Consider the following 22,798-nt stretch of genomic DNA (forward strand, 5'->3'; position numbering starts at 1 on the left):
AGACTCTCTCACACGTTACATTAGTCCTAGAATCGACTAAACCATAGCTCTGATACTAATAATGTAAAACCCCTCACCCATATTCAACACCGGAATAGGATTACGAGGCATTACCGAACTTACAATACTTATAAACATACTTTTCTCATACATTCAATCATTTCATACAATTATCATTAATCTCAATCAAATTGTCCCTATTACGAGCCTACGAGGCCCTAAACATGCTTTAGGAGTGGTTTGGGACTAAACTGATAACTTATGAAACTATCATGAAACTTTGAAAATTTTCTCAAAACAGAGGACATACGCCCGTATGGCCAGGCCATGTGTCTCACACGGCCACCAGACACGCCTGTGTCACAGGCCGTGTGGACATTCGAAATGGGAGCACATAGCCATGTCCCAACTCATGCCCATCCCCATGTAACTCTCTAACTTGGGTCACACAGCCAACACACACGCCCATATGGCTAGCCCATGTGCCCTAAAAATGGTCATACACACTTGTGTGTCAAGCTGTGTACTAGACCGTGTCAAACCTGTAGGTTATACTGACTTATGCCACACGGCCAAGTCACACGCCCGTCTGTGAGGCTGTGGAGCATAATGACTTTTTTTCAAATTCAACACCAGAGGACACATGACCATGTAACATAATCGTGTACCACACACGGCTGAGACACACGCTCGTGTCTCTGCCCATGTGGATAAAAATAGGCTATTTACCAAGCCATTTTTGCCACCCATTTTTCACATAACTAAACAAGCTTAATTAGTACCATTTTAAGACACAAATATGTAGCTAAAAGTCATTAACCAATACACAACCAAACTATATCAATTTCAACCAATTAAATACTCAATTTCAATGCCATTTACCTATTCAAATACCTATCAACTCAACTTGCTTTACTATACATAATTCACATATATAATTCATTTAGTTAAACCATTCCAAACATGTATTTTTAATTCAACTCATTTACTCAATATAAGTCAATTACCTAACTCAAAACAAAGCCATTTACACATCTTTATACATTAACAAATTCATCATCACAAGCCAACTCAAATGGCCTAAATACATGTTCATCAAACATACCCAAAATTACTCAAGCCTATACATGCCATATACCATACATATATAACTTCAAAAGTACCAAAATAGATGTTCGATAATGCGATGAAGTCTTTGACAATCCACGAATCTGAGTTAGCTTCATAAAACTACAAAACATTGAAAATTAAATAAAGTAAGCTATAAAATTTTAATTATGTTATCCATTTCGTATGTAAATATGAAATAATTACAACATTCATTAACATTTCAAAATGGATAACATAATTAAAATTTAAAGCATCAAACAATGAGCTAACATAAAGTTTATCCATATCATAACTCATAAGTTCTCAACTTCTTCTAACTCATTATTTGAATTAGTTTTCTGTACATACATGTACCGATACTTATCTATTTCTCAACAATTCTCTTATCAAACCACTCCGGCTTATAAATGCTTACGATACAAATACTTCGATATTCTGATGCCATAGTCCAACTATGGTCCTACACATACATATCCAAGGCCTTGTCGTGGTCTTACATTCACATGCCATAACCCGGTTATGGTCTTATTATCCTATTGTCATGGCTCTGCTATGCTCTTATTCAGCAACTTGTTTACTTAAACTATACATTAAATTTAATATCTCTACAATTATCTATTGGAATAAATACTATCTCAATTTCGTCCATCAAATAAATAGATACCCATTTAAGTTCAATTATATGAACTTAACTCGTGTACGGATATGATGAAACGAACCGACTATTCAATTACTTTGCTTTTTCCCCAATCTAAGTCCAAATTCCTCTTTCCTTAATCTATAAGTAATCAAAATCAATTTATTTATTCTTTTATTTATTCAATTCAATCCAAAACACACATTAGGTCTATTTTACACATTTCCCCCTAAACTTTTATATTTTTACAATTTAGTCCTTATCATATAAAATTGAAAATTCATGCAATTTAGTACGAACCCATGCTTAGCCGAATTTAGTACATGTTACTAGCAGCCCTTATTTTCAATTTATTCACAATTTTAACCACCACATTTCACATTTTCTCAATTTAACCCCTTTTTGACATTTTTGTCAAAAAACACTTTATTAAAGCTATTAATCTAACATTAAAACTTCCAAATATATCATAAATCATCAAATTTCTCAAGCATTCAACAATGGAAACATGATAAATCTTTAACAGTTTCAAAATTTAAGGTACGGGCTAGCTATAATACAAAGCAATGATCTCAAAAACGTAGAAATCATTAAAAACGGGACAAAACACATACCTAATTGCTTGAATTTAACATAGCCGAATGAAGAACCTAGTTTCTTATTTTTCATCTTTAATTTCGGTTCAAACATGATAATGCAAGCCTTTAATTTAGTTTGTGTTTTATTTATTTTACATTAATTAATCAAATTACCATTTTAACCTTAATAACCTTTAATAACTACACCAAATACCACTTCACTATCATCCAATAACTCTCAAATGGGTTAATTTCCATTTAAGGACCTTTAATTTAAGGTTCTATAGCTATTAGACACCTTTTCCTGTTAGAACTCAAGTTTTACGCTTTACGCGATTTAGTCCTTTTTACCAAATTGAGCAATTAAACGATAAAATTTCTTAACAAAATTTTAACACCAACATGATATCATACTGTAAACATTAAAATAATAATAAAATAATTATTTTGACTTCAGATTTGTGGTTCCAAAACCACTGTTCTGATTTGACCAAAAATGGGTTGTTACATAATCGGTAAAATTTTCTTATCAAAATTTTCACATGACATTTCTATCATTTTACGAACCATAAAATAAAATTAATAATAAATTTTATTTTTTGGCTCAAATTTGTGGTCTCGAAACCACTATTTTGATTTCACCGAAATTGGGCTATTACAATATTCATGTTATTTAAATGTATGTTACTATGTTAATTATAATGTAACTTGATGATGTATGAATAAACCAATGCATTGACAATTATCAAGTCCCTATTAAACCTTAAGAATTTGTAGGATACAAATGACATGCCTTTAGGAATTTCATGTTTCGGGTGCTAGTCTTAAATGTCCTACCAATGGCTGAGGTCTTGAATTTGTTGCGGATACTCCACAACTCGTGTAAGTAGCATCATGTAGCTTATATTTCCACCCACAGCTTGTGTGAGCAATGATGTAAAGGAAAGGTTACGATTATATGTTTAAGCACACTTTGTGTGAGCTTTCCCCAGTATCCAATGATATTCTAGATGGTTCAATGGGCAAGAAAAGAGATTGAGATGGTAAGTTTCCAAATGGAATTATATATATGCTCATGGAAAGGATGAATGAATAAATGATGTATTTTTTTATGGAAATGACTTATCATATGTATAATTCAAATGAGTTATGTATAATCGCACTAACTTGTCTATTGATGATGATGCATAGACTTGTGCCAAGTTTGTGGTTTGGGTTACATTATGCTTATACTTATTGTTATGTAAATGAAATGGTAAGTTATGTTTATTTTCTACGAACTTATTAAGCATTATTTGCTTATGTAGTTTCTTTACTATGTTTTATAGATTATCGGAAGCTCAATCGGTTTGGAACCTCGCTGGAGATCTATCACACTATCTAGCATAAATATCAGTAGTTTTTGATGTTTTGGCCAAATTTATAATGCCATGTATAGGTGTACTTATAATGGTGTTTAGTCGAATGCTTAGTTGATGATTTTTTATGTATAAGTTATGTAAGTTAACTTGGTTGGTACATTTGATGCCTTGCTAGTTTGTGTCATTGTGGCTATATTATGTTTCAAGTTTCGAATGGCTCAAATGGCATGTCTTGTGATGGAATAGTAATGGTCAAATTGTGGCATGTTCGATAAATTTTGAAGAATGTTTTGAGGTGCCTTTGAATGGCATATTGGTTAGTTGAAATGAGACTTTTGGAATGACAAATATATGCATGTTTAGGTATGGTTTGATACCTTGTTGTGTGCACAATTTGGTCAAATTGTTATGCATGAAATGGTATAGGAAATGGCTTGTTTTTAGGCAAATTTATGTCTACACAGCCTGAGACACGGGTGTGTGACTCAGAAGTGTGAGGCACATGGCCTAGCGACACGGCTATGTGTCATCTAATGGTACCTTTGTATGCAAGCCAGTGAGTTACACGACCTAGCACATGGCCTGGCACACAACCGTGTGACCCTACTTAGAGAGTTACACGAGTGAGGACATGGGCTGAGACATGGTCGTGTGTCCCTAGTTTGAAGGTTACACGACCTGAGACCCTTCCTTATCGATTTCCCTCTTGGAAAATATCCCTTCAACAACCTTGGGCAGCAGCATTCAAGTGCTTGTAGAAGCCTCGGTTCAACAAGAACGAGCAGAGAAGAAAGGACGAAGCAAACTAGTCAGACTTCAGAGAAACACTGGATTTGATTCTAGTTTCCTATCCTTTAACTTTTATTGTTGTTGTTATGAACATGTCTAAGAATATTTGTTATGTTTTTATTCTTAATTTAATTAACATGGCTTAAATTTAAATCGTGTTAGGTTGATTGCATTTTGTCCACTTAAGTTATTCAAATTATGTTTGTGTTGTTATAGGTCTTGGTAAATTGTTTGATTAAGTAAAACCATGATTATATTATTCTTGCATTACAATTGTGGGGTAACTAATGAATTAATTATTAATCATGTTGAAATTGTAATCAATTGACACAATACTTAATTAGTGCAGTTTTAATCTTTTAAGGTAGCTGAGGGTTAAATTGGTGATAGTATTAAACAGTAAATTAGCCTTGCATAACTTGCAAGATTATTATGATTAAACTGTTTCAATGTAGGAATATATTGTTACCTCACTTAATCTTTTACTTGCTTTTTTAAACTGATTAATTGTTTGAATTGAAATTAGTTAATTTAGTAAGTTTGTATGTGCTATAGTGAACAAATTACCAAGTTGTTGTGAATTTATTCATAACAACATGAACATTGTTTTAGTAATATTAAGTTAAGAAATGTAATTAATTTGACACAATTATGTCATCTTGATTAAAATCATCTTTTGAAATCGTGCATTTGAACTTTTATTTTTATTTTATTTTATTTTAATTAGTTAAATTGTAGTTTTTAATCACTTCCTCAAAATCAACATATTTTTCTTCACCAAAGTGTTTTTAATTGCATTCATAAATAATTCTTTTCATAGTCCCTATGGGTACGATAACTCGCCATTTACTTGTCACTTTATCACTTGTTGCGATTGTGTACACTTGCACATTTCCATCGTTCTAAGTTTTTGGCGCCGTTGTCGGGGACTATTTTAAAAGACATTATTTGTGAAATTGTTAATTTTTCATTTTGGTCTATTTTTTCTGTTAAATTTTAATTCTATTTTTTTGCTTGTTTCAGGTGTTTATGAGTATTGATTAAATTATTGACTTACTCCCCATAAACCCTGAGATTGAAAGAACTTTCAAAAAAAGGAGAAGACAAGTGAACCAAAGAAGGACCAAAGAGATGAATTTTGAAAATCAAAATCAAAATCCAGGGGGAACATTCGCTTATAATACTTATAATCCGATCATTTTTATCGATGACAGAAACTGTGCCATTCAAAAATATGCCATTCTCTATTCAATGAGCTAAATTCGAGTATTAAGAGACCCGAAATCGAGCCACAAAAATTCAAGCTGAAGCTGGCCATGTTCCAAATGTTGCAAAATATAGGTCAATTTAGTGGGATTCCTACTAAAGATCCACATTTTCATCTTCAGCTATTCATGGAAGTGAGTGACTTATTTAAACTTGTTGGGGTGACTGAGGATGCCTTGAGACTGAGATTATTTTCATACTTCTTAAAAGATAGAGCACAAGTGTGGTTGAACTCCCTACTGTCCGATTCCATAACTACATGGCAAGAGTTGGTTGAACGTTTCTTAATGAAATATTTCCCTCTATCTTTAACCTCCAAGATTCGAAATGAAACCACTTCATATGAGGCATGGGAGCAGTTCAAGGAGTTATTATGAAAGTGCCCTCGTCACGATATTCCTTAGTGCGTTCAAATGGAGACTTTCTATATTGGTTTCAAGGTTCATACTAGAATGGTAGTGGATGCTTCGACAAATGGAGCCCTTCTTTCTAAGTCTTTTAACAATGCTTACGAGGTTATTGAAAGAATTGCTAGTGATAAGTCGTAATTTATACATATTTTTATCCCATTCTTAGTACATTTTTGGATGAATTATCATTAGATTTGTGAAATTTGATGCTCCTAATCTTTTAATTTCATGTTTTATACTTAGGTGAGCATAGAAGAGTAAAAAGAGCGAGAAACGGGCCAAAAACGGAGAAAATGGGTCAACGTGGGAAATCAACACGGCTTGGACTTCCTCACACGGGTAGACCACACGCCCGTGTCTATTTAACAGACTTTAACACGGCCTAAGCCACCCCATATGGGTGTGCCACACGAGCGTGTCCCTATCGAGCCCAAGTCTAGTTCTATTTGGAAAAGGGCTAATTTTTAGGGTTTTGAAGCATTCTAAAGTCTATATAAACACCCTAGAAGAATACCTAAAGGGGGGAGGCACCTAGAGGTGAACACATGGAGTAGGAGGCAAGGAATTACTCGAAGAAAGTCGATTGATCCATCTCAGAAGCCGGATTCTCCTTCAAGACTAAGATTTCCCTTCAATTTCCTTCAGGGGTTTTTGGGTTTTCTTTATGTTTTGTTATCATTATTCTTCTGAGATGTTTTCTTTTACAAATATGAACTAAATCCCCTAAATACCTAAGGGGGATGAAACCTAAGACGGATCTTGTTACTATTTTTTGAATTATATGATAAATACTTGATTTGTTCTTAATTATGTGTTCTTAATTATTGCTTTAATATTCCAGGATATTGATTCAAGTGTTGATGTGCTTATTTAGAGTAGCAAAAGTCCCTGTCTAAGAGTAGATCTAGCATAATTGAGCGGAGTTGATTGCAACCCTAGACATAGGGCAACATAAATCTGTCGGATTAGGGTCAAACCTAATAAGGGAATTCATAGATCGAGTTAATGCAACACTAAGGGTTTTAATTAGAAAGAGATTTCAATTAATCAACCTAGGGTTAGACGTTGTTAGTCTTGAGAGATATAATAATATAAATTAAGGATTCCTACGGATCGAGTCAAGTGAATAAATCATCTAATTCAGAGTCAAATAACAAGTGGATTCTAGGTGGATTCTTCCTTGGGTATTGTCCAAATCAATCAGTTTTCCCGAAAGTATTTCCCCAATTTATTTTCTATGCATTCTTAGTTTAGTTAATTAGTTTAGTTAAAGCAAATCCCCTTATTTTTAGGCTAGATAATAAAAAGAAGGTTAATACTAGTACTTTTAGTTCCTGTGGGTTCGACATTCTGATCTTGCTATAAGCTATACTACTGTTCGATAGGTGCGCTTGCCTTTATCGTGATAATAGTTAGTCTTCAAGTATGATCAATCATAAATATAAAACTTATCACGCATAAATCAGCCAGCAATAACTATCAGTGGCAAACCAACAAAGCATCCTCAAAAAAAAGAGTAGTAGGAGTTAATAAAAGCAGACACACTTACTTCTTTGGTAACCCAGGTATCCACTGTAACACCCCCTTACCCGAGACCATCTCCGGAGTCGAGCACGAGGCATTAACAGACTTAAATTATCACTTAAACAATTTCAAACAATTTATCTCACCTTTCGTAATAAAGTGCCCATCTGCATCATAATCACTAAAAAAATCATATTTCGAGTTATGAAACTCAAAATTAAAATCCGTAAATTTTCCCTGAAACTAGACTCATATATCTATTTACTAATTTTTTTCCAGAATTTTTGGTTGGGCCAATTAGTACATTTTATTAGTTAAAGTTTCCCCTGTTTCAGTGTTTGACTGCTCTGACCTCTGTTCACTACAAATCATTTTTCTCTCTGTACAAAATTCAGATGACTATTTTGTTTGTTTCTTAAAATTAGACTCAATAAAGAATCTATATATATAAAGTATGACTCCTAATTATTTTTTTTACAATTTTTAGTGAATTTCTACAGTCAGAATAGGGGATTCAGAAATCACTCTGGCCCAAATTTCTCATAAAATAAAACTCATTTACCTGTTTTGTTTCTTCCATATTAAAATAGACTCAACAACATTCAATTTAATATTTTATTCATTATCTAATTCTATCTTTACTATTTTTAGTTATTTTTCAAACTCACGTCATTGTTGTTGTATGATACTGTTTATAGCAAATTTCACCTTTTTATGAATTTTCACGGATTAGATAGCACATTAAGTATACATAACACCAAATAACATTTCCTTACCACCCAGTAGCCATATCATAAGATCATATACACAAAATGATTATAATGCTATACATGCCATTCTCAAAATATACAAGCCACTATACCAAAATGGTCCACGGATAGTGTGAGCGAGCCTCTAACCGTTCCCAATTTCCGAGCTGGCTTGTCAAAACTACAAAGAATGGAAAGGAGGGAGTAAGCATAAATGCTTAGTAAGTTCACATGTAAATAGCAAGTAACATAATCATGCAATCCAACATAAAACATCATTTGTATAAATATCACCAAGACATTCATGTTACATTTGCATTTACTATCTTACCATGATTTCATCATACCAAGTTCTCAATCCGAGGGTTTAAGCACATACCTGTCCAAATTTTCTCATTCACCACACTTACCAACATGTCACCTTCTTCTTAAGTATTCTCTTTATTCACTTAAGATTCACTCGTTGAACACATCGGAATATAATTTTGATACAAGGATTGCATGCACATAAGCGCCATACCCGCAGCTAGACAAACTCAATAGCCTGCCGAAATTATGTCGCCAAGCTACCATGTAACCCGCCCATAAGTGAACTCGGACTCAACTCAACAAGTTCAGATGCCTATTTACATCTCACGAACTCGGACTCAACTCAACGAGCTCGGAACTCAAATATCCTAGTGACATGTCACTTGTATCCTAATCTATTCCCAAGGTTCAAACGGGATTTTCCTCAATCATACATCTTTGCTGTCTTCCACGGAATGTCAGAACCGATACTTGATATCATTTCATATTTATCAAGTAGCTCACATATTTGCATATTACTAAATAATAATCCACAAAGCATAATACTTCATGATAATAATCATCATATCATATAAATAAAATTAAATTACTTAAAATGACAATTATGTTACTACATTTACACCTGAACTTACCTCAGTACAAAATGTTAAAAATCAAGCCTATTCCTCGTAAACTTTATTTTTCCCTCGATCACGACTCGAATCTTATTTCTCTTGATCTAAAATAACAAATTTATCTTATTTAATACTCACATTTATTAAAACAGTCCTTGACTCAAACTTTGGCAAAATTACATTTTTGCCCCTAAACTTTTACATATTTACACTTTTTCTCCAAGGCTCAGAAATTAAACTTCAGCCTATTTTCTTATGTTTATGACATGCTGATCATTTTTCCTTTCTATGGCAACATCAAATTCTCACTCTAACATGTACTTATGAACATTAGGTATTTTTACCGATTATATCGTTTTACTCGTTTTCACGTAAAATCGCTTAGCAAAAGTTGTTTAACACAATTTCAAGCTTAATATTCTACCATAAAACATCAAAATAAACACATTTCACCTATGGGTATTTTTCCAAATATAAACCCTAGGTTAAATTATTGCTATAATAAGCTTAATCAAGTTACCGGAACTCCAAAAACGTAAAGAACATTAAAAACGGGGATAAAATGGACGTATAATCAAGCTTGGAAGCTTGAAAAACCCTAGACATGTCTTCCTCATGTGAAATTCGGCCAAGGGGTTGAAGATGGACAAAAATTGGCTTTTAATTTTGTTTTTAATTCATTTTAATAACAGAATGACCAAAATGCCCTTAATTAAAAACTATGGTGTTTATCTTCCTTTAGGTATTTTTTTCCAAACTAGTATAATGGTCTAATTACTATTCAAGGACCTCCACTTTAAAAATCCATTACTCACAAGTACTTAGTACCTTTGTGAACTAGAACACACATTTTACAACTTTTGCAATTTAGTCTTAAATATCAAATTGGACCCTCTATCGATAAAATTTCTAACGAAATTTTCACACAATCATGAAATCATGCCATAGACCTTAAAATGATAATAAATTGATTATTTCTATCTCAGATTTGTTGTCCTGAAACCACTATTCTGATTAGGCCCTAATTCGGGATATTACATCCACTATGTCTTCTATGCTTAAGAACATAACTGATAATGGTTTTAATGGTAACCTGACAGGTCAACAGCCAAACCAATCTGAGAATATTTCTTTTGAATACTATAGAGATGGCCATTTCTTTGAAAATTGACCATCGAATCAATAGTCAAAATATTACATGGGAAATTAGAATTGGAATGGTCTGCAATCAAGTTCTTACAACTCTTCATGGAAGAATCATACAATTTCTCCATGGAGTAATCAATGGACGGACCATAGTGACTCTTCTATGCCATTTCAACCAATTTATCCACTAGAATATTCTCAACAAGGGCAACAACCCCCGCCAACTAAATCTTCAAGTAATATTAAGAATTTGCTGAAGGCGTACATAGCAAAGAATGATGAACTAATCCAAAGCTAAGCAGTAACATTGAAGAATTTAGGAAACGAAGTGGGACAGCTAGCTAATGAGCTCAGAAGTAGCATCTAAGGTATTTGGCCAAGTGACACAGAAAATCTAAGAATTTTGGGCAAAGAACATTGCAAAGCAGACACTTTTCCAAGTGGAAAGACATTAGAGCCCAAGGTGGTTGAGGTTCAAGATGAGCCTATTGTAGCTCAAGACAAAGAGGAATTTCAACCATGTGTCGAAACTCTTGTTTCACATAAGTCAGATCCGGTGATCCTTGATGAGGTAAACTCTAAACTGGTTAGTTCTGGTTATCTAACACCCTTGTCGGATGCAAAAAAAATTCCATAAAAGAGTTGTCCGGTTAAAGCTAAGATTCCACTACTGCCATATCCTCAACGATTCCAAAAGTAGCAAAAGGATACTCAGTTGAAAGAAATATTTGATGAAGAGGTGAATTTTAATGACTTCGATGCTGCTAAATCTGTAAATATAGTTGAAGACTGCTCTGCTATTTCCAAGATGGAATCGTTGGCTTCTACAGAACTTGAGCTCTATTCTTTTGACGATCTGTTAGAACATGTTATACTGAAGGATTCGCCAAGTGATGATGAAGATAAGGAATGTTTGGCTTGGTTAGAAGCTAATTCGAAGGAATTCGCTCAAGAAGTTCCACTCAAATCATTAGATTTATCATCTCAGGAGTATACACAACCAAATTCGTTGATAGAAAAACCAGCTGAATTAGAACTAAAGATTTTTTCTCTTCATTTGAAATATGACTATTTGGGTCTGCCTTCAACTTTACCTATCTTTATTTCAATTAAGTTCACCAAGAATCAAGAAGAATAATCAATTATTGTTTTGGAAAAGAACAAGAAGGGTGTCGGATGGATTATTGCAGATTTTTGAGTCACGGGTTGGAGGATTTGTAGGAATTACAGGAAGTTAAACAAGGCCACGATGAAAGGTCATTCCAGGTTTTCTTTCCTTAATAAGATGTTGGACATATTTGATGGGAAAGAATATGATTATTGCCTAGATGGGTATGATTGGTATAACAAATAGCCATTTGACACCATCATGGTCAATGATGATCCTAAGTAAAATGGAGGAAGTTCTCTTCACTTTCCCTATCGTTATTTTATATTTTTAGTTTTTTTTCTCATTTGAATAAAATGCTAGACTTAGATAAAATTTTCTTTGGGTTATTACATTAATTAAAATTTTGTCTAAGAGATTGGGACTTAAATGGGACCATCTATGACCCCTCTAGTCTTTCCTGGGAGTTTAATTTAATGTAATTTTTCGAAAAATATTTTTCTAAGCAGCCTGAAGAATTTAAGTTTTTTTTTTGTTAAATAAAGGGTCAACTTTTAACCCAAGCACTAATTTCTTTGAGTTTTTTTTTATTTTACTTTCAGTACAAAAGCTTAGGATCTAAAAAGGAGCTACTATTGGGCTTAAGGCACTACTAGGAAGGAAATATTCAACCCTTTTCTGCACAACCCTGTAGCCCTTACCTTGCTCTACCGCCACTCCCAAGTAGCTCCGTAGTGCGTCTCCCTTAACCCTTAATTTCATAGCCCTTAACTCCCTAAATCACCACCCTAGACACCTCTATTTGAAGCCACTAACCATTGCACCTAAACTATTCTTAAAATTGCCACCCCCTCCAACTCTAAACCTTACTCTCAACTACTCACCCACCTGCCCAAAATTGAAACCACCCTTAATAGATTTTCTAAGTTCAACACTGAAAGTCCCTTCATCTAGCACCATTCCACGAAGTGAACAGTTTGATATAATGGCTATGCTACAACACATACAGTTGCAGCAACAAGATTACTAAAGATACTAAAAAGTATGAGATGATTCAATCAGATATGCATTTAAAATATATATTTCATAACTCGTTTGTTTTTGTGCCTGAATTTCTAGCCTTTATACTCAAACCATAGACTCCTATGTTAAGGAAGGAAAAAGATGAGTTAGATTCTGAGGGATCTACAAATAAATAAAAAAGGGGGGATCTTTACCTTATGTTATTTTCTTTCCTAGGTTATTTTAGGATTAGGATCTATTAGGATTTTTATTTTTCGCATAATAAAACAAGAGGTGGAAATCATAAATAAAAATGAACAAGTTTTAAAATAAGAAGTCTGGCAATAGATATGTACATGTCTAGGATTGGATCTAGAGAGAGCTTGGTACTTAAGCAATCAAATTGACTCACCTCCTCTTTTCTAAAATCCTACTTGGTGTATAGTATCTATTCACTTCTAACAATGAGGACATTGTTCATCTTAAGCAGGGGGACTGAAAAATTGAAATTATTTCCTTTCAAAATAAAGTTTTCTTTTAATTATAGTTAGGTTATATTTTGTTCAAAAAATTGAAATTTTGTTATGTATGCTAAACTTCAGTATAAATGAAGTTCTATTATTTCAATAATTGTTATGTTAGCTTAATTATGACACAAATCTACTCTTAATAAAGTGTGTAAATCATACCATAAATATTTTAGTTCCTTAGGAAAACTAGGCATGCATGAAAGTTCAAGTCTTTAGAATTGACTTAGTAATATCTTGAGGCGAAATCTTAGGAAGTATGGAATGTTGAAAATGATTTAGGAAAATTTTTGTTTGGACCGTTTGAGACTTTCAAGCAAACCTTAATGAATTTTTATCTTTTGAAACCCAATTTTTTGACTATATGGTCTAATTTTATTTGAACCTTTGCAATTTTTAGCCATCACTTTTCTCTTAATTATCTTTGAATTGTCCCAAACACTAGACTTAGTAGTATTCAGAATATTCTTTGAAAATAAGTTTGAGGGAGTTGAAGAGAAGTATCAAATGCTCAAAAAAAATTGTAGTACATACAACAAAATGCTCGTGTTATAAAAAAAAAGAGAGCATATGTACTCACAAGAAATAGATGTACAAAAGAGCATGTGAAAGCAAAATAAGTTGGTGTATTGAAGGAAATTATTCTCAAGGTCCAATTCAAGTTGAGTCTAGGGTTTTTAGCCTAAATTTATCTATCTTTTACCTACCCCTAGCCTAGCCACATTACAACCAATTTGAAAGACCTAATGATTCAAGTTTCTATGCTACCTACATTAGTGAGAGAAATTTCTATGTTCAATATATGAAAGCATAAATTAAACTTAATGATTGCAGCTTAATCTTAAATAAGGGAATAAAATCTAATTGGTAGGGGTTTAACATGCCTTTATTGAGAAAGCATTTAGTTTATTTTTCTATCTCAAAATTTTTGTTCTTGAGCATAAGTACGCTAAGTTCATAATTTTGAGAAGAATGTTTTCTGAATGAATTTTCATAGGTGTTTCCAAGAAATTCTTTTTAATTTCTGCATTACTCAAGACGAGTAATGAATTAAGTTTGAGGGTGTGGAAACACAAAAATATATAGACTTTTTCATGCCCTTTTAAACTCAAATTCATGAAGTTTTGGAATAATTCTTGTTGAAAAATATAATATAATTATAAAATAATTAAATTGTAGTTAAATTATTAAAATATTTAATTTTAATTAATTTTATAATAAATTTTCATAAATTTTGATTTAATTTTGACAGATTTGCACAAAGGGTGAAAATTGGCTCGGTAGGCACTGCTAAAACTGCAAAATCGCAAAGCAATTTTTGAAGCATCGAGCCGAATTAATTTCTCAACCTAAGACAGACCAATTGATGAGTATTAATATATAATATAATTAATTTTATTTTTGATCCAATTTATTTTAGGATCAATAATTATTATTAATTAAATTATGAAAAGAGGTCCAATTGTGCGAAACCAAAAGACTGAACCAACCGAGCAATGAGTTGCCCAAAACGGTCCAACATGCTAACTCAACCAGCATAAATTTTCTGATTATTTGACTTACAAATTATCCCTTGAATTTTCCTTGAAATTACATTCAAACCCCTCCACTTATCAAGCTTTTGTAGATTTGCCCCTCGCTAAATTTAGTAAGTTTGAAACATTCAAACTTGCCACATGTGTGGCCAGCCAAAGGGAGCTATGGCTGATGTTTTTTGCTATTTTTAGCAGCCAATCCCACCTATAAATACTCACCCTTTGCTACTCATTTCAACACACCTCTCATTCCTCACATGTCTCTCTCTTTCACTCACTTTCTCTTCTTATTTCCCATTTTTCTTTCTTATCCCTTCCTTGTCTATTTCCCTCTTGGAAAAGATCCCTTCAATCACCTTGGGTAGCAGCATTCAAGTGCTTGTATAAGCCTCGATTCATCAGGAATGAGCTAAGAAGGAGAAACGAAGCAAACTAGTCAGACTTCGGAGAAATACCGGATTTGATTCTAGTTTCCTAACCTTTAACTTTTATTGTTGTTGTTATGAAAATGTCTATGAATATTTTTTATGTTTTTATTTTTATTTTTAATTTAATTAACATGACTTAAATTTAATCATGTTAGGTTGATTGCATTTCGTCCACTTAAGTTATTCAAATTATGTTTGTGTTGTTATAGGTCTTGGTAAATTGTTTAATTAAGTAAAATCATGATTATGTTATTCTTGCATTACAATTGTGAGGTAACTAATGAATTATTTATTAATCGTGTTGAAATTGTAATTAATTGACACAATACTTAATAAGTGCATGTTTAATCTTCTAAGGTAATTGAGGGTTAAATTAGCGACGATATTAAACGATACATTAGCCTTGCATAACTTACAAGATTATTGTGATTAAACAATATTAAACGATATTTTTACCTCACTTAATATTTTACTTGCTTATTTAAATTTATTAATTATTTGAATTGGCATAGTGATATGTTCTAGAGATTAGTTAATTTAATAAGTTTGTATGTGCTACAGTTAACAAATTACTAAGTTACCGTGAATTTATTCGTAGCAACATGAACATTGTTTTAGTAATATTAAGTTAAGAAATGTAATTAATCTAACACAATTATGTCATCTTGATTAAAATCATTTTTTGAAATCGTGCATTGGAACTTTTATGTTTATTTTATTTTATTTTACTTAGTTAAATTGTAGTTTTTAATCACTTCCTCAAAATCAACATATTTTTCTTCACCAAAGTGTTTTTAATTACATTCATAAATAATTTTTTTCAAAGTCCCTGTGGGTACGATAACTCAACATTTACTTGTCACTTTACTACTTGTTACAATTGTGTACACTTGCACATTCCCATCGTTCTTGTAATAGCCCCTTTTCAGTGAAATCGAATCAATGGTTTTGGGACCACAAATCCAAAGTCAAAAATTTTATTTTACTATTTTATTTCCTATAGCATGATACTAGTACAATTTAAAATTTTCTTTAAGAAATTTTACCATTTATATGCTCAATTTGATAAAAAAAAGACTAAATCACGTAAAGTGCAAAAGTTGAGTTCTAGTAGCTGAAGGTATTAAATAGCTATAGAACCTTAAAGTAAGAGTCCTTATATGGTAATTAAACCACTAATGAAGATAGTGGAATGTGATGGCTTGGCATTTGTGTAAAATTTAAAGTTTTTAAAGGTTATAATTGTGCTTTGGTAATTAAATGATAATTAAAATAAGAAAAAGGCAATCATCTTCTTCATTCATCAAGCCGCAACCGAAATTTCTTGTTCTTCTAAACTAAGGATTCAGCCATCTTCATTTTTGCTAAATTGGTATGAATTTTTGTCCCGTTTTTAATTATTTTTATGTTTTTGGGATCACTGTAGCTTAATCTAGCTAGCCCGGGGACTAATTTGTGAAACTGTTAAACTATTAGGGTTTTTTCATTGTTGAATATGCATTAGTTTTGATGAGTTATGGAAGAAAATGGATAGTTGTTGTTAGATAAACAACATTTGTTAAGTAATTTTTTATGAAAATTAAATTGAAAAATAAAAAATTTTACATGGTGAAATTGTGAAATAAATGAACTATAGGGCTTGCTAGGGACCTAATTGATATTTGGATATAGTGGGTTGTGGTGAAATTGCATAAATGTCCACTTTATGAGCTAGAGACTAAATTGCAAAGAAATTAAAAGTAAAAGGGCAAAATGATAATTTTGCCAAAATAATAAAATGCATATTTAACTGAATTAAATTTGTCTGTATAGATCAAGACAGACCTTGTATGGCTTTAGATAAGGACAAAGAGAAAGTCTCGGATTAATCGCCTTCGTATCTGTGTATACTCGTCGATGTAAGTTCGTGTAATCAAATTGTGTTTGTGCTTCTGATTGAAATATACTTGTGTTGTAAATTGCTATACATATATACCAGTTGCATAACCAATGACGTACAACTACTATTGAGCCCCGTTTGAACCTTAAGAATTTGTAGGATACAAATGGCATGTCATTAGGGTTTACATGATTTGGGTACTGGTCCTGAACGTCCTACCGATGGCTGAGGTCCTGCATGTGTTGTGGATACTCAACAGTTCGTATGAACAGTATCGTGTAGCTACATTCTGACCTACAGCTCATGTGAGCATACCGATTTACAGCTCATGAGAGCATACTGATCTGTAGCTCGAATGAGCATACCGATTCACAGCTCGTTTGAGCATACATGTACAAGTTTTGAAAAATTACAGTTATATGAGTTAGCACACTATGTGTGAGTTATCCCAGGTATCCAACAGTATTCAAATGGTTCAACAGGCATTATTCTTATACAAAGTGGTAAGGGTTCATTACGAGCTATTACAGGGATAGATATGAATTATATGGAAATGCTGTTACATGGTAGATGGAAAATTGAATTGGATGATACATGTATTTGAAACTTAATTAATTGTTGTACTCATCCATGATTATTGGTTTGTACATGTATTTACTTGGCTAACATGGTTGGTGTATATGTGCTTAGGCATTTGACCAAATTATGTTGGGATATGCTATGTGATTAAATGGTAAGTTACGTTTTAATTTATATGAACTTACTAATCTTAAATGCTTACTTTGTGTTATTTGCGTGTTTTATAATGAATCAAAAGCTCGTTCGAGTTGGAATCTTGTTGGAGCTATATCACACTATCCATCGGCTCTTTTGGTACTTTCGATTGTTTAATTTTGGTTATAATGGCATGTATAGGTATTTTGGCTAATGTTGGCCAGGTGTTTTGGTTGTTGGAATGGTCGTTTGGCTTGGTTTGTGATTTGGTATTTTGATGATGTTATAAGCTTAGTTTATGGCATGTAACTATTAGGTTTATAATGGTTGATGTTTGACTTAATATACTTGAATTTGAAAGATGAAATTATGGTTTGATTATACATATTGTATAAGTCGTGTGATTTGTTGTAAATTGGTGCCTTGTTATGAAAGGCATATATGTCTACTAATGTTAGTGATTTAATGGCATTTTTGATACCATTTGATAAGTTTTGGTAAGTAAACTAAATGGCATGTATTGATGCAAATGTGCCTATAAGTTAGTTGCTCATTTTGACCAAATAGAGTACATGGTTAAACATGTTTTCATGTTGTCATTTGAGGTGCGTAAGGGCATATTGGTTGTATGTGAATATACCATATGTATGAAGCTAGAATATGCATGATTTTGGTGCCTTGTTATGTCTTGTATATATGTAAATTTTTGGTTGTAGATACATGCCTTGTTGGGTGAGAAAAATAACTTGCAAAATGGCCTGTTTTCGTCCACACGGGTTGAGACACAGGCATGTGTCTCAGCCATGTGTGACACATGGCCAAGCGACACGATCGTGTGTCCCTTGTAGCTTTCAAAGGGTTCCAAGCTAGGTTGTTACACGGCCAAGCACATGGCCTGGCACACGGGCGTGTGGGGTTACTTCGAAGCGTACATGGCCTGGCACACAGGCGTGTGGCCATGCCGTGTGACCCAATTCAGTGAGTTTCATGAACACTTACACAGGCTGGGACACGTATGACCCCTGCAGTGTTGAAAATTTTCAATGTTTCCAGAAAAATTCTCTAAGTTTTTTATTTAGTCCCCGACTTGTTTCTATCGCGTATTTAGGGCCTCGAGGGATCGTATAAGGGACAATATGTATGTTTTGAATTAATTTTAATATGTTTATTGATATGATTTGAAAAGTTTGTAATTTATGTTCGTTTGATTTGAAAACTTTGGTAATGCTCCGTAACCCTGTTTCAGCGACGGATACAAGTTAAGGGTATTACATTTATTGGTATCAGAGCTATGATTTAGTTGATTCTATGACTGAACTTAGCATGTACAAGTCTAGCTATACATGCTACTATATGACCTGTGATAGTGTGATATCTCCTGACCATTTTAAAACATGTTTTCATATAGTAATGACATCCAACCAAGCTGACTCTGATGAAGTAGAAAGCAATGCTCAAGCATCCATTCACGAAGTAGCATTGAGAGGTACAAGGATCGTATCTGAGGTTCGGGGAGGAGAGGCTAAGGAAGCTTTCTTCCAAATGATGAATGAATGGTTTACTAAGTTCGTATGGATAAATCCGGTTGCTCAACAACCTCTACCCCCTTCTGCTCCCCAATCAATTCTCATTTTTCTTCAAGGTTTGGAATCTATACAAGTTTGTAAGCCACCTATTGATAGGATTCATAAGTATAGGGCTGAGAAATTCAGAGCTACTGCTGAAGATGATCCCGAGAGAGTAAAATTTTGGCTAGAGAATACAATTAGGGTTTTGATGAACTGTTTTGTTCACCAACTGAGTGTGTTAAATGTGCGGTATCGTTATTAAAAAATTTGACTTACCAGTAGTGGAACACGTTGATTTCTGTAGTGTTGAAAGAGCAGATCATTTGAGAATTCTTTCAAACTAAGTTCCAAAAGAAATACATTACTTAGAGATTTTTGGATAAAAAACGTAAAGAATTTCTTGAGCTCAAATAGGGTCGTATGACTATGTTAGAGTACGAGAGGAAATTTGTCAAACTAAGTAAATATGCCTGTAAATGTATTCTGACCCAGACTATTATGTGTAAAAATTTTGAAGAAGGGTTAAATGAAGACATAAAGCTACTAGTTGGAATTCTTGAGCTGAGAGAATTCGTTGTATTGGTTGATCGAGCACATAAAGCCGAAGAGCTAAGTAAAGAGAAAAGACACGTTGATTTTGAAGCTAGAGACTCAAGGAAGAGATCGACTAGGAAATCATATCAGTCAACATTAAAGAGATCAAAAAGAACATCACAATTGTTCTACAGCTTCAGTGGGGTACTTTAGCAGAGACAGAGGCAACTGGTGTTCGAGTCCAAAACCTCAGGCTAAATCTATAGCAAGTGTGGGTAGTGTTAAAGATGTTTGGTCTGAGTGCAAACACTATAAAATACCACATCATGGTGAGTGTCGACTGAAGAACGGAGCAAGTTTCAGGTGTGGTTCCCTTGATCACTATCTTAGAGATTGCCCAAAGAAATTTGAGAAAGAGAAAGCTCAAACAATGAGGCCGAGCAATACTGCTACGAGAGGTAAACCACCTAGTAATCCTAGAAATATGAGTGGTAGCCATGGTGTAACGAAAGACTCTGCTGTGAGATCTGAAGCACGAGCACCAGCAAGAGCCTATGCTGTTCACGCATCAGAAGATGCTCCTGCACCAGATGTTGTTACCGATACTTTCTCTATTTTTAATACTGATGTTACTGCTTTGATTGATCCGGGATCAACTCATTCTTATGTATGCATGAGTTTAGTAACTAGTAAGAATTTACCTGTTAAGTCCACTGAATTCGTGGTTCAAGTGTCGAACTCCTTAGGTCTGTATGTCTTAGTTGATAAAGTTTGCAAGAATTGTCCTTTGATGACTTGGGGTTATAGTTTTTTGGTTGATTTGATGTTGCTACAGTTTGATAAAGTTGATGTGATTTTGGGCATAGATTGGCTAACTCTACACGACACTATTGTGAACTGTAAACCAAAGCTTATTGTTTTGAAATGTCAAAATAGTAAGATGCTTCGGATGGAATCAGGTAGTGTGAGTGGATTGCCTATTGTTATTTCAGCTATGACAGCACATAAATATGTGAGAAAAGGTTGCAATGCTTACCTTGCTTATGTGTTGGACACTAAAGTATCTAAGTCAAAGCTTGAATCAGTGTCGATGGTTTGTGAGTATCCTAATGTATTTTCAAAGGAGTTAACAGGATTATCATCAATTAGAGAGGTTGAGTTTGCTATTGAACTAGTACCGGGGACATCATCGATATCAATAGCATCTTACAAAATAGCTCCTACTGAGTTAAAAGAGTTGCAAGCACAGTTGCAAGAATTGACAGATAAAGGCCTTGCTCAACCCAATTTTTCATATTAGGGTGCACTGGTTCTATTTATTAAGAAAAAGGACGGATCGATGAGATTGTGTATTGACTCCCGTCAGGTCAACAAGGCTACAATCAAGAATAAATATCCACTGTCCCAAATTAACGATCTATTCGTTAGCTGAAAGGTGCCACAGTATTCTTGAAGATTGATCTTCGTTCTGGTTATTATCAGCTACGGGTGAAAGATTCAGATGTGCCAAAAACTGCATTTAAAACAGGTACAAACACTATGAATTTCTTGTGATGTTGTTTGGTTTAACTAATGCACCTACAGTATTTATGGATTTTATTAACAGAATCCTCAGACCGTATTTAAATAGATTTGTAGTGGTATTTATTGACGACATTCTAATATATTCGCGAGACGAATCCAAACATGCTGAACATTTCAGAATAGTGTTGCAAACCTTGCAAGATAAACAATTGTTTGCTAAATTTAGCAAATGTGAGTTTTGGCTCTGAGAAGTCAGTTTTTTGGGGCATATACTATCAGCTGAAGGCATCAAAGTTGATTCGAGTAAAATTTAGCAGTTGTTGACTGGAAACCACCGAGAAATGTATCCAAAGTCAGAAGTTTTCTGGGACTAGCTGGTTATTACTTAAGGTTCGTCAAAGGGTTATCGATGATAGCTACACCGATGACATGACTCTTACAGAAGGATGTATAATTTGAATGGTTCAAAAAATGTCAACAAAGTTTCAATCAATTGAAAGCACTATTGATTGAGGCACCAGTTCTAGTTCAACCTGAATCTAGTAAGGAGTTTGTTATTTTTAGTGATGAATCTTTAAATGGTTTAACTTATGTTTTGATACAGGAAGGCAAAGTAATAGCTTATTCTTCCAGACAGTTAAAGCCGTACAAAAAGAATTATCCGACATATGATCTAGAGTTGATAACTATTGTGTTTGCGTTGAAAATTTGGTGACACCATTTGTTTGACGAAAAATGTCATATATTTACCTATCATAAGAGTTTGAAGTATTTAATGTCGTAAAAAGATTTGAATCTGAGACAGCATAGATGGCTCGAATTGTTAAAAGATTATGAGTTGATCATTGATCATCATCCAGGAAAAACAAATGTAGTTGTTAATGCTCTAAGTAGAAAGTCTTTATTTGCTCTGCGAGTGATGAACACATGATTAAAATTATCTATTGATGGTTCGATCTTAGATGTGTTGAAAGCCAGACCGATGTTTTTACAACAGATTTGTGAAGTTTAGAAATCTGATGTTGAGTTTCTAGCTAAACGGGCACAATGTGAGTCGACTTCTGATTCAGAATTTCAGATAGGATCTAATGGTTGTTTATTATTCAGAGACAGAAATTGTGTACCGAAAAATCTAGAGCTCATTCAAAGAATCTTACACGAAGCTCATAGTTGTTGCTTATCTGTTCATCCGAGAAGTAATAAGATATGCAGTGACTTAAAATAGATGTATTGGTGGCCAGGAATGAAACGTGAGATATCTAATTTTGTATATAGATGTTTAGTATGTCAGCAAGTAAAAGTTGAACATCAGGTACCTTCGGGATTATTACAGTCAGCGATGATACCGGAGTGGAAATGGGATCGAGTTACTATGGACTTCGTATCAGGTTTACCCTTATCTCCGAGAAAGAAAGATGCCATTTGGGTTACTGTTGATCAGATGGTGAAGTCAACACATTTTATTCCCGAATGTACAACTGACTCC

At 33.6% G+C, this 22,798-nt stretch overlaps 1 pseudogene; it reads right to left on the reverse strand.

The window, feature by feature from the left end:
* Nucleotides 1–6,059: 6,059 nt before the first annotated feature.
* On the reverse strand, nucleotides 6,060–6,138 carry LOC128282559 (small nucleolar RNA R71; annotated as a pseudogene).
* Nucleotides 6,139–22,798: the final 16,660 nt, after the last annotated feature.

The sequence above is a fragment of the Gossypium arboreum genome, chromosome 1 (genome assembly GCF_025698485.1).
Source record: "Gossypium arboreum isolate Shixiya-1 chromosome 1, ASM2569848v2, whole genome shotgun sequence".
Classification (NCBI taxonomy): Eukaryota; Viridiplantae; Streptophyta; class Magnoliopsida; order Malvales; family Malvaceae; genus Gossypium; species Gossypium arboreum.